The sequence below is a fragment of the Pan paniscus genome, chromosome 15, assembly GCF_029289425.2.
Source record: "Pan paniscus chromosome 15, NHGRI_mPanPan1-v2.0_pri, whole genome shotgun sequence".
Classification (NCBI taxonomy): Eukaryota; Metazoa; Chordata; class Mammalia; order Primates; family Hominidae; genus Pan; species Pan paniscus.
This window is the reverse complement of record NC_073264.2, coordinates 21,165,713-21,177,691: the sequence shown is the minus strand read 5'-3', so window position 1 is coordinate 21,177,691 and position 11,979 is coordinate 21,165,713. Positions and strand designations below refer to the sequence as shown.

At 46.9% G+C, this 11,979-nt stretch overlaps 1 pseudogene; it reads left to right on the top strand.

Moving 5' to 3' along the window:
• The first annotated feature begins 2,627 nt into the window (after window positions 1-2,627).
• On the top strand, window positions 2,628-3,336 carry LOC117975926 (large ribosomal subunit protein eL22-like; annotated as a pseudogene).
• The last annotated feature ends 8,643 nt before the right edge of the window (window positions 3,337-11,979 follow it).

Below are 11,979 nucleotides of genomic sequence, written 5' to 3'. Positions count from 1 at the left end.
TGGCTCACGCCTGTAATCCCAGCATTTCAGGAGGCCAAGGTGGGTGGATCAACTGAGGTCAGGAGTTCGGGACCAGTCTGACCGACATGGAGAAACCCCGTCTCTACTAAAAATACAAAATCAGCCAAACGCGGTGGCCCATGCCTGTAATCCCAGCTACTCAGGAGGCTGAGGCAGGAGAATCGCTTGAACCCAGGAGGCAGAGGTTGTGGTAAGCCGAGATGGCGCCATTGCACTCCAGCCTGGGCAACAAGAGCGAAACTCCATCTCAAAATAATAATAGTAATAATTCCAACGATATTTTTTCTCAGAAATTAAAAAAAGATCCTAAAATTTGTATGGCACTTTGGGAGGTCGGGGGAGGCGGATCAGTTGAGGTCAGGAGTTTGAGACCAACCTGGCCAACATGGTGAAACCCTGTCTGTACTAAAAATACAAAAATTAGCCAGGCATGGTGGTGCCTGCTTGTAATCCCAGCTCCTTGGGAGGCTGAGGCAGGAGAATCGCTTGAACCCTGGAGGTGGAGGGAGAGAAAGAAAAGAAAAAGAAGAGAAGAGAAAAGAAGAGAAGAGAAGAGAGGAGAGAAGGAGGGAGGGTGGAGGGAGGGAAGGAAAGACGGAGAAAGAAAAAAGAAAGAAAGAAGAAAGAAAAGAAAGAAAGAGAAAGAGAGAAAGAGAAAGGAGGGAAGGAGGAAGGAAAGAAGGAAGGAAGGAAGGGAGGGAGGGAGGGAAAATAAAGCAGAGAAAGAAAGAAACTTTGTAAACTATAACACTTAAAGCACGAGTACAGTTTTCCTGGAAGGTTTGTGATTGCCGACATTGCAGCCTGTGCTCCTCAAACTTGACCACATGGATGGATAGACCACTTTGAGTAGCAAAATAGAGAAAATTTAGAACTAGAAATCACATGGTTCAGCCTTGATTTCTGAGGCTTAGGGTTGGTTTCTGTATGTACCAACACCGTCAATAAGAAATACTGCTAGGCACTGTCCTGGGAGGTTAGTAGTTAATGTCAATGGTGTTTGGAGTCATAACACAATCCGGCAAAGAGCGTTGTTCCAGGGCTGAAAATGCTGATGGAATCAGCCAACTGACCTATCCACACACTCCTCCCTCCCGGAGAAGAAAAATTAGGCATTAGGTCTTTTCAAAGTAAAAAAAAAACTCAATACTTTTCAAATATTTATTTTGTTCTGTAAACTGATATAAAATATCCAAAATCCACAACTGCTGTTTGAGGTGACCATTATCCCCATTTTATAGTTGAAGATACTATAAAATATTATAAACATGAAGATACTGGCTGGGCACAGTGGCTCACACCTGTAATCCCAGCACTTCAGGAAGCTGAGGCAGGAAGATGGCTTGAGCCCAGGAGTTCAAGAACAGCCTGGGGCAACATGGCCAGACCCAGTCTCTACAAAAAATTAGCCAGGCGTGGTGGCACATGTCTGTGATCCCCGCTACTGGGGAGGCTGAACGATAACTATTGGTATTATAACTGTTAATAATGTTGTTATTATTTTTGAGATGGAGTCTGGCTCTGTCACCCAGACTGGAGTGCAGTGGTGCAATCTCAGCTCACTGCAACCTCCACTTCCTGGGTTTAAGCAATTCTTGTGCCTCAGCCTCCCGAGTAGCTGGGATTACAGGTGTGTGCCACCACACCTGGCTAATTTTTGTATTTTTTTGTATTATTATTATTATTTTTAGTAGAGATGCGGTTTCACCATGTTGGCCAGGCTGGTCTCAAACTCCTGATTTCAGGTGATCTGCCCACCTCGGCCTCCTGAAGTGCTGTGATTACAGGTGTGAGCCACCACGCCCAGGCATAACTCTTAGTATTAAACCTCTACCCTCACGCTACACTTGGCTTCTCCCTGTACCAAGCAGACCTCCCTGTCTTCCTACAGCTTCTCCTACCTGGGAGGATTCAGGGCCACATGTAAGAAAGGGGGCAGAGCCGGGCGCGGTGGCTCACGCCTGTAATCCCAGCACTTTGGGAGGCCGAGGCGGGCGGATCATGAGGTCAGGAGATCGAGACCATCCTGGCTAACACAGTGAAAACCTGTCTCTAATAAAAATACAAAAAATTAGCTGGGCGTGGTGGCGGGCGCCTGTAGTCCCAGCTACTCGGGAGGCTGAGGCAGGAGAATGGTGTGAACTCGGGAGGCTTAGCTTGCAGTGAGCCGAGACTGCACCACTGCACTCCAGCCTGGGCGACAGAGCAAGACTCCGTCTAAAAAAAAAAAAAAAAAAGAAAAGAAAGGGGGCAGATTAAAGGGGTATGCCTATTGCACAGTTCATAATTCCCAAGGTACAGAACCACCTTAAGTGCCCATTGACCAATGAGTCGATAAAATGTGGTATATGTACACCATGGACTAATACTCAGCCATACAAAGGAACAAAATAATGTCTTCTGAAGCAACTGGGATGGAGTTGGAGACCATTATTCTAAGTGAAGTAACTCAGGAATGGAAAACCAAATACCCTATGTTCTTACTTACAAGTGAGAGCTAAGCTATGAGGACACAGAGACATACAGAGTGATATAATGGACTCTGGAAACTCAGAAGGGGGAGGATGGGCGAGGAGTGTGGGATAAAAAACTACATATCAGGTACGATGAACGCTACTTGGGTGGTGCGTGCACTAAAATCTCAGAATTCACCGTCATAGAATTCATTCATGTAACTAAATATAACTTGTACCCCCAAAGCTACTGAAACTTTATAAAATTAATAACAATTTAAAAAGAAACAGCTCTCTTTCTGCCTCCACTGCCACCGTGGCACCCGGGAAAAAGCTTGTGGTGAATGGGGGCAGAAAAAGAAGCAGGTTCTGAAGTTCACTCTTGATTGCACCCACCCCGTGGAAGATGGAATCATGGATGCTGCCAATTTTGAGTAGTTTTTGCAAGAGAGGATCAAAGTGAACTGAAAAGCTGGGAAACTTGGTGGAGGGATGGTGACCATCAAAAGGAGCAAGAGCAAGATCACCATGGCATCTGAGGTGCCTTTTTCCAAAAGATATTTGAAATATCACACCAAAAATTTTTGAAGAAGAATAATCTATGTGATTGGTTTGCGTAGCTGCTAACAGCAAACAGTTATGTTACTTCCAAATTAACCAGGACGAGGAAGAGGAGGAAGATGAGGATTCAATTTCATTTATCTGGAATATTTTGTATGAGTTCTTGAATAAAACTTGCGAACCAAAAAAAAAAAAAAAGTAACAAAAAACTACTTTTTCTTTTTTTGAGATGGGTCTCACTCTGTCACCCAGGCTGGCATGCAGTGGTGTAATCACGGTTTGCTGTAGCCTCGACTTCCTGAGCTCGTCATCCTTCTACCTCAGCCTCCTGAGTAGCTGGGACTACAGGTGCGCCACCACACCTGGCTAATTTTTAGATTTTTTTGTAGAGCCAGGGTATTGCTATGTTTTCCAGGCTGGTCTTGAACTCCTGAATGCAAGCCATCCTCCCACCTCAGCCTCCTAAAGTGCTAGGATTACAGGAGTGAGCCACTGCATCCAACCTCAAAAAAACTTAAATCTCAACCTGTCGAGTCGCCCCCTCCTTTTCCTCCCCTCAACAGAGACATCCACATTCACACTTCACTGGCTCACTTTCTCTGGCTATAACTTCTGTGCCTTGGGTTAGTAGCCCCTCTCCATCTGTGCAGAGAATGGGCTAGCCTTGCCCAGTGCTCACTGAGAGCTCTCCCAGCATGGGTCTTCCTGGTATCTCTGGAAATCCTCTCTTGTGCCAAAGGGAGAAGACAAGGAGGCTTTGTACAGCTCAGGCCCTCCCAACCACTGAGGCTCTTTTAACTGGGCTGTCCTCTCACCCCACTTCTCTCCCCAGAGAGATGACCAGCCCCTATTTCCTGTTTCCTTTGCCCTTTGCCTTTGGGTATGAGTTGGGAGAGCAAGCCCCTGCCAGATTCCCCACCACTTGTGCCCCGGCCCAGCCAGGCTGGGAGGACCTGCGCACATCCTGTAGCATTGCCTGTGGAGGCAACACAGGCGCCTGGGAAACAAATCCCCAAATTCCTAAATAGTACCTGTGTGCCCTGGGCCACCTCCTAACTTCTGCAAGCCTCACACTCTACATGCTTCCATAACTGTGGCAGGTACCATCACAATCTGTGTGGATTACGAGGCTACCTGCCAGGGTCATGGGAGCATTAAGTGAAAGAGAAACGTCTGCACATTACGGCACTTCATTCATGCAGGTGGTATGAGGGTTTTCCCCTAACTTCACAGGGCTTGCCACTCTGCGCTCCCTCCATACCCCATTTGTCCCTTTCTCACCTCCACGCTTCTCCAGATTCTTTATTTAGTGCCTTTCCCAGGACTTGAGAGTCAAGAGGCCTGATCATGCTGAGGACCATGAATTTTGGAACCAGATCAACCTAGCTTCCAAACTGGGATCTGCCACCCTCTACCCTTGAATCAAATATATTTAATATATCTTATTTTTTTAAATGGGGATAAGAATATCTACTTGATAGGTTTACTGACGCAAGAATTAAATAGGATAATGCATATACAGCCTCAGCACAATACCGGGTTCAGAGAAGTTTAGCAAATAATAGAATAATAAATAGTAAGAGGTATTATTAGATCCAGCTGGGTACCCCCTTGCTTTGAGGCCTGGCATATGATTGGCATATTTCTCTAGTTCCTGCCACTGGTGCCAGCCTCCCCTATCTTTAATTTCACTGGTCACTTTAGAGAATATTGGAAGGAGGAGGTTTGTTAACTGGGTCCACTGGCTCCAGAATATTGGAAGGAGGAGGTTTGTTAACTGGGTCCACTGGCTCCAGAATATTGGAAGGAGGAGGCTTGTTAACTGGGTCCACTGGCTCCAGAATATTGGAAGGAGGAGGCTTGTTAACTGGGTCCACTGGCTCCAGAATATTGGAAGGAGGAGGCTTGTTAACTGGGTCCACTGGCTCCAGAATATTGGAAGGAGGAGGCTTGTTAACTGGGTCCACTGGCTCCAGAATATTGGAAGGAGGAGGTTTGTTAACTGGGTCCACTGGCTCCAGAATATTGGAAGGAGGAGGTTTGTTAACTGGGTCCACTGGCTCCAGAATATTGGAAGGAGGAGGTTTGTTAACTGGGTCCACTGGCTCCAGAATATTGGAAGGAGGAGGCTTGTTAACTGGGTCCACTGGCTCCAGAATATTGGAAGGAGGAGGCTTGTTAACTGGGTCCACTGGCTCCAGAATATTGGAAGGAGGAGGCTTGTTAACTGGGTCCACTGGCTCCAGAATATTGGAAGGAGGAGGTTTGTTAACTGGGTCCACTGGCTCCAGAATATTGGAAGGAGGAGGTTTGTTAACTGGGTCCACTGGCTCCAGAATATTGGAAGGAGGAGGTTTGTTAACTGGGTCCACTGGCTCCAGAATATTGGAAGGAGGAGGTTTGTTAACTGGGTCCACTGGCTCCAGAATATTGGAAGGAGGAGGTTTGTTAACTGGGTCCACTGGCTCCAGAATATTGGAAGGAGGAGGTTTGTTAACTGGGTCCACTGGCTCCAGAATATTGGAAGGAGGAGGTTTGTTAACTGGGTCCACTGGCTCCAGAATATTGGAAGGAGGAGGTTTGTTAACTGGGTCCACTGGCTCCAGAATATTGGAAGGAGGAGGTTTGTTAACTGGGTCCACTGGCTCCAGAATATTGGAAGGAGGAGGTTTGTTAACTGGGTCCACTGGCTCCAGAATATTGGAAGGAGGAGGTTTGTTAACTGGGTCCACTGGCTCCAGAATATTGGAAGGAGGAGGTTTGTTAACTGGGTCCACTGGCTCCAGAATATTGGAAGGAGGAGGTTTGTTAACTGGGTCCACTGGCTCCAGAATATTGGAAGGAGGAGGTTTGTTAACTGGGTCCACTGGCTCCAGAATATTGGAAGGAGGAGGTTTGTTAACTGGGTCCACTGGCTCCAGAATATTGGAAGGAGGAGGTTTGTTAACTGGGTCCACTGGCTCCAGCATATTGGAAGGAGGAGGTTTGTTAACTGGGTCCACTGGCTCCAGAATATTGGAAGGAGGAGGTTTGTTAACTGGGTCCACTGGCTCCAGAATATTGGAAGGAGGAGGTTTGTTAACTGGGTCCACTGGCTCCATGCTATCATTTTGCCCACGAGTTTCACTTTACATGTTTAGGCTGCTTTCTCTTGGTATAAGGAAATAAACTGATTTCCAAACACTTATCTTAATTTTTGTTTTGAGACAGTCTCGCTCAGCTGCCCAGGCTGGAGTGCAGTGGCAGGATCTCAGCTCACTGAAACCTCCACCCTCTGGATTCAAGCGTTTCTCCTGCCTCAGCCTCCCTAGCAGCTGGGATTACAGGCATGTGCTACCACGCCCGGCTAATTTCTGTATTTTTAGTGGAGATAGGGTTTCTCCATTTTGCCCAGGCTGGTCTTGAACTCCTGACCTCAAGTGATCCACCCGCCTCTGCCTCCCAAAGTGCTGGGATTACAGACGTGAGCCACCGCACCCAGCCAAACACTTGTTGATAGTGGCATCTTTTTAAATTTTTTTAATTTTTAATTTTTAATTATTTGCAAATTATTTTTTAGAACAGTGTCTCACTCTGTCACCCAGGCTGGGGTGCAGTGGTATGATCATAGTTCACTGCTGCCTCAAACTCCTAGGCTTAAGCGATCTTCCTGCTTCAGCTTCCCCAGTAATAGGCACATGTCACAACGCCCAGCTAATGCTTATTATTATTTTTTTAATTTTTAGTAGAGATGGGGTCATGCTGTGTTGCCAAGGCTGGTTTTGAACTTCTGGGCTCAAATGATCCTCCCACCTTGGCCTCCCAAAGTGCTGGGATTACAGGCATGAGCCACCATGCCTGGTCAATATGGCATCTTTATCTCATTCCTGATTTAATAAAGAATGCATTTCTCCATTTACTTGTATGTACATATGAACTATTTAAGATAAAAGTAGTTGGCCATGCATGGTGGCTCATTCCTGTAATCCCAGCACTGTGGGAAGCTGAGGCAGGAGGATCACTTGAGCCCAGGTGCTCGAGACCAGCCTGGGCAACACAGCAAGACCCCTCATCTCTCTTTTTTTTTAATTTGAAAAATTATAAATGTAAAAATTAAAAAGTAGTTATCTTGTTAAGGAAATGTCCCATTATTTCCTCTATTTTTATCCTAAGTTTGTTTTTATTACTGTTTTTAAGTTAGGGAGGGTTGTTTAATTTCATCAAATATGGTTTCAGTATGTATTGAAATTATAAGTCTATTTTGCATTTTTGTTTCCTTGACCTTGTGACAGACGTGATGTATAGAGATTTTCCCAGAACTCCCCTTGGAAATGAGTAGCTAGCAAACTACTTTATGTTCGAAGTAGTGGCAAAAGGTTGGACCACGCAGTACAGAGAATTAGGACATTTAGATATCCACTTAGGGAAAAATGTAAGTTCGATTCCTTCCTTGCGACCACAAAAAAATTCTAGATGGATTAGACATTAGACCTTGAGAAAACCTTAAAACTATTTGAAGAAAACATAGACAAATATCTTTACAGCCTTGATTCAAGGAATCATAAGCAAGTTGTAAACTCTATAAGCCATAAAAGAAAATACTAGATTGGGCTACCTAATATTTAAAACTTCTGAACAATGAAAGACACCACCAAGAAACTTAAAGAGAATAGAAGGCTGGAAGAAGACATTGCCAATATATACAACAGGCATTGCATTAATAATCAGAGTATATAAAGGGAGGAAAATAGAAAAAAGTAATCGAAGAGGCAAATAAAGCTTAACCTCACTCATAATAAATAGCACGTAAATAAAAATAACAACAAGGTAACATTTTCCACCACCAAACTGTCAAACTTTTAAATGATAAATATCCAGTGTTGGAGAATGTAGGTGACCACTAGGTTTACACTTCAGGTAGCTCCAATCCAGAAGTATTTTATGTAAATGGCGCCCCCTGCAGCCCAATTCCTACCTAGACCAAACACGTACTCGAGTGCACCTTGGAACAGCGCTGGAAGACCCCTGTCCCTCCTGTGGGTTTAGTGACAATTTGGGGAACAGCTTTTGGCCTATCTAGCAAAATGTAAAAGTCCCTTTGATGCAATGATTCCTCTTCCAGCCTTCCAGAAATACATGAATAGGTACTATATACATAAAAATACATGCAAAGGTATGTTTATAAATAAAAAGCTTATTTTATATTGGAGAGAAAAAGGAAGCAATCTACATGTCTGTCAATAGGGAACTGTTTGGATAAATAATGCCGCTTGCATCCATTCATGGGATATTTTGTAACTCTTAAAAGGAATAAAGAGGATTTATCTGTACCCACATAGATTGATCTGCAAGGTTTTTTTCTTTTTTTAGACGAAGTCTTGCTCTGTTGCCCAGGCTGGAGTGCAGGGTGTAATCTTGGCTCACTGCAACCTTAGCCTCCCAGTTTCAAGCGATTCTCCTGCCTCAGCCTCCCAAGTACCTGGGACTACAGGCACCCACAACCACACCCTGGTTAATTTTTGTATTTTTAGTAGAGACGGGGTTTTATCATGTTGGCCAGGCTGGTCTCAAACTCCTGACCTCAGGTGATCCACCCACCTTGGCCTACCAAAGTGCTGGGATTACAGGCGTGAACCACTACTCACAGCCAAGATTTAATGTTATGACTGAGGTAAACATGAATGAAAGCAAATCTTCAAAATATCTATGATTTGATCTCATGTATATACATTTGTGTCTGAATATACATTAGATAGATGGGGAATGCATAGATGTGGAACAGGCAGAGCCTACCAAGCCGAGGGGACTGGACCTGAATCTTGGACAGAGGGAATTCGTAACAGAAAAGACTTTCATGTTTTTCTCTGTATACTTAATTACTTTATGCTCTACCACAACAAGAATGTATTGTATATGTTTTTTGTGTTTTTTTTTTCCCTTAATCTTAAATTCAAAATATAAGGTAGCCTCCTGGCTGTGAGCTACAAGAATCCTTATGGGTTTGGCAGTTCTTTGACAACTTCTCACCTGGCTAAATTATCAAGGAATGTCCTACCACCAAGCATGAGAAATTCTTGGCATTCCTGAAATAAATTCTTCTTCTGAGCCAGCTCACGTGGGCATCATAATCTCCTTGAAGGCTTTAAAAAGATTTAGATCTGAGTCTGTCTCCGATTCTCGGGCTCAGAACCAGAATTTCTTCATCTGAGGCTATTATCTTGCTCTGGAGGAGGGAGTGAAAACTGGATCACTGGTTATGGTGGTGACTGTTTGGGACAACAGCACAGCCACAGCCAGGAACAGAGAAGGCAGAGGCAGCCTTGATCTGCAAGGGCTCCAGTTAACCCCAATGGGGACCCTCGATGGACAAAGGCATTCTCCTAGGCTTGGTGATGAAAGTATTCCTCTTACAGCCAGGCAAGGCACTCAGGGCTCTGCAGCAGAGAAGTTAGAGCTGTAGCTTTTTTGCTTGGTGTTTTCACTAAAACTTAATTTCTTGTTGCACTTGTTGGATGGGCATGTCCCATAGGGGAAGTTTCCACTACTGTGTTCTAAACTTTGGACTGCTTGTACCATCTTACTTGTCCCCTCGTTAATAATGAACTAAATAAAACCTTTAGTATATGCTAATTTCATATCTTTACGAGAGTCATGACTTTACCTTTTTTTTTTTTTGAAAAGTACCTTTTCACATTGCTATCACTTCCTTACCAAAGCAGTGAGTGTCTGGGTCTCCCTCTTAGGGGCAGACACTGTTCCATGTAATTAGAATTAATTTCTTGTTCTTGGTAGGCAGAGAAAACCTTCCACACTCCCAGGAGACAAGGGTTCAGATCTTGTGCCATGGCTGAGAGTGATGCTGAGGAAGACACTTCTCTCTAGTCTCAGTCCGCCTGCCTGTGAAATGGGCTCATAACAAACTCCTGATCCCAGTTTCAGTCGCCTTGAGCCCATGACCTCACCCAACCCCTCCACCCAACTCAACTCGGGGGGCGGCCCCCTTTCCTCCGAAGGCACCCGGGTGGCAAGTCGGTGCCTCAGGTCCCTGGGGTTTCTGGGTTCCGCGCTGCCCACGGGGTGCCCAGGGGCCTCTGGAGGGGGCGGGTTCTCTCCAGCCAGAAAGCCCGGAGCCGCCCAGGAATTTTGCCTCGGACTGAGAGCATTGCCACCAGGGCCTGCCAGGCACGATCTGGGAAGGGCGGCTGCTGGCACATGCCGTGCTGCTTTCAGCCAGGCCGGCACCATGCGGCCCCTGCTCTGCGCGCTGGCCGGGCTGGCCCTGCTCTGCTCCGCGGGCCCTTTGGCCGGTGATTGGGGCGCGGGGCACTGCAGGGGACACGGAGCCGGGGAGATCCCCAGATGGCGAGGAAGGAATGAGCGAGAGAGAGAGCCGGACACAGCAGCGAGATGGAGAGAGAGGCAGATACAGGGAGGGAGGGATGGAGAGAGAGATGGTGAGAGGAAACAGACTCAGAAAAAGGCAGAGAAGTAGAGCAACGGAGAGATAAAGGAGAGAGGGAAGAATAAACAGTGAAAAGGAAAAAAGGAGAGGCCGAGATGGAAAGAGGCTTTCCCTGAACAGATATGAACCAAGATAGAAAGAAAAAAGAGTTTGAGAGACAAAAGAGAAGAAGGAAAGAGAAAGACTGACTAAAATGGCAAGGGGTGGAGGGAGAGAGGATAAGAAAAGAGAAAGATTTGAGAGAGACCAAAAAAGAGAGAGAGAGGGAAGCTCGATGCCCGGAGTAGAGCTCGCAAGAGAGAAGGAGCCAGGATCTGGGGTGGGAGGTCACAGCTGCTGGGTGGGGCAGCCCCGGAGGCCAGCTCCATCTCAGAGGGCCTGCGGAGGCTCAGGCCTGGCTTTATAGGACATTGCTTAAGAAGCCAGACTCCAAAGGGTGAGTGACCCAGGCCAGCCCAGCACAGCCTTAAGGAGCCAGGCAGGCGAGCTCAGGAGAAAGGCCACCGACTCACCTGCCAGGTGGCCTCAGGTGGTTCTGCAGTTGGTGAAGAAGTCAGCCTCCTGGTTTCCAGGGAGCTTCTCTGGGGAACTGAGCTGTTTGGGGTAGAGACGGGGGACTGGATGGAGATGGAGAGCTGTGCGGGAGGGAGAGGCTGTCTGGGTACTCCATTAGCTGGGTTCCTTGCCTTTCGCTGTCCCCTTTCTTCCCCCCACCTCCCCCCTCAGCTTAATGTTGCCCCTTCACAGGTGAGGCTCAGACGGGGTGACTCATGTCAAGTGACTTACTAGACTGCAGTCTGGGGCGGTACACAGATGCTCATTCCACCACCCTGCACATTGCATAGGACTTTACAGTTTACAAGCCACAACCCCACCTAGCCACGGATGGCTATTGCTCATTCCAGTTGCCCAGGAGAGGGGAAAGCTCAGATCTCATGGTGGTGCCAAGGCAGAGCCCTCACAAAGCATCCAGGCCTCCTGCCCCCTCAGTCGTTGCCACGACCTTGGCAGAAGTGCCCTGTGCTAAGATAGAAGCCCCTAGCGCCTTTCAGGGCCCTGTGAACTGTGGGATTAAGCACTTGGGGAAAGGATCCAGACCAGCCCTCAGGATCCCCTGCCTTGGATGAGTCCCTTCCCCTCTCTGGTGCTGTTTCTTCCTCTATAAATTGGGGAGAATGATACCCACCCCACAGGGCTGGCCTCAGGGATTAAATGAGAGAGGAAGTGCCCAGCAGGGAACATGCATCAACGCACATTCTCTCAGATGACTCCACTGATCTCTCTGAGCCTCAGTTTACTCACCTGTTAAAGATGACCACCAATGGCTTCCTCACAAGCTGCATGAGGAGTGGACTCTGCCCAGCGTAGAATACAGGCCCCAGTACACACTCTCCCATCCCCCCCTCCTTTACTCCCTCCCAGCTCAGCCCCAGGATCCAGGAGCTAAAGGCACAAAGCAGCACCTGTGTTCCTCCCGGAGGGAGGAGGGAGCAGCCTGCCCAC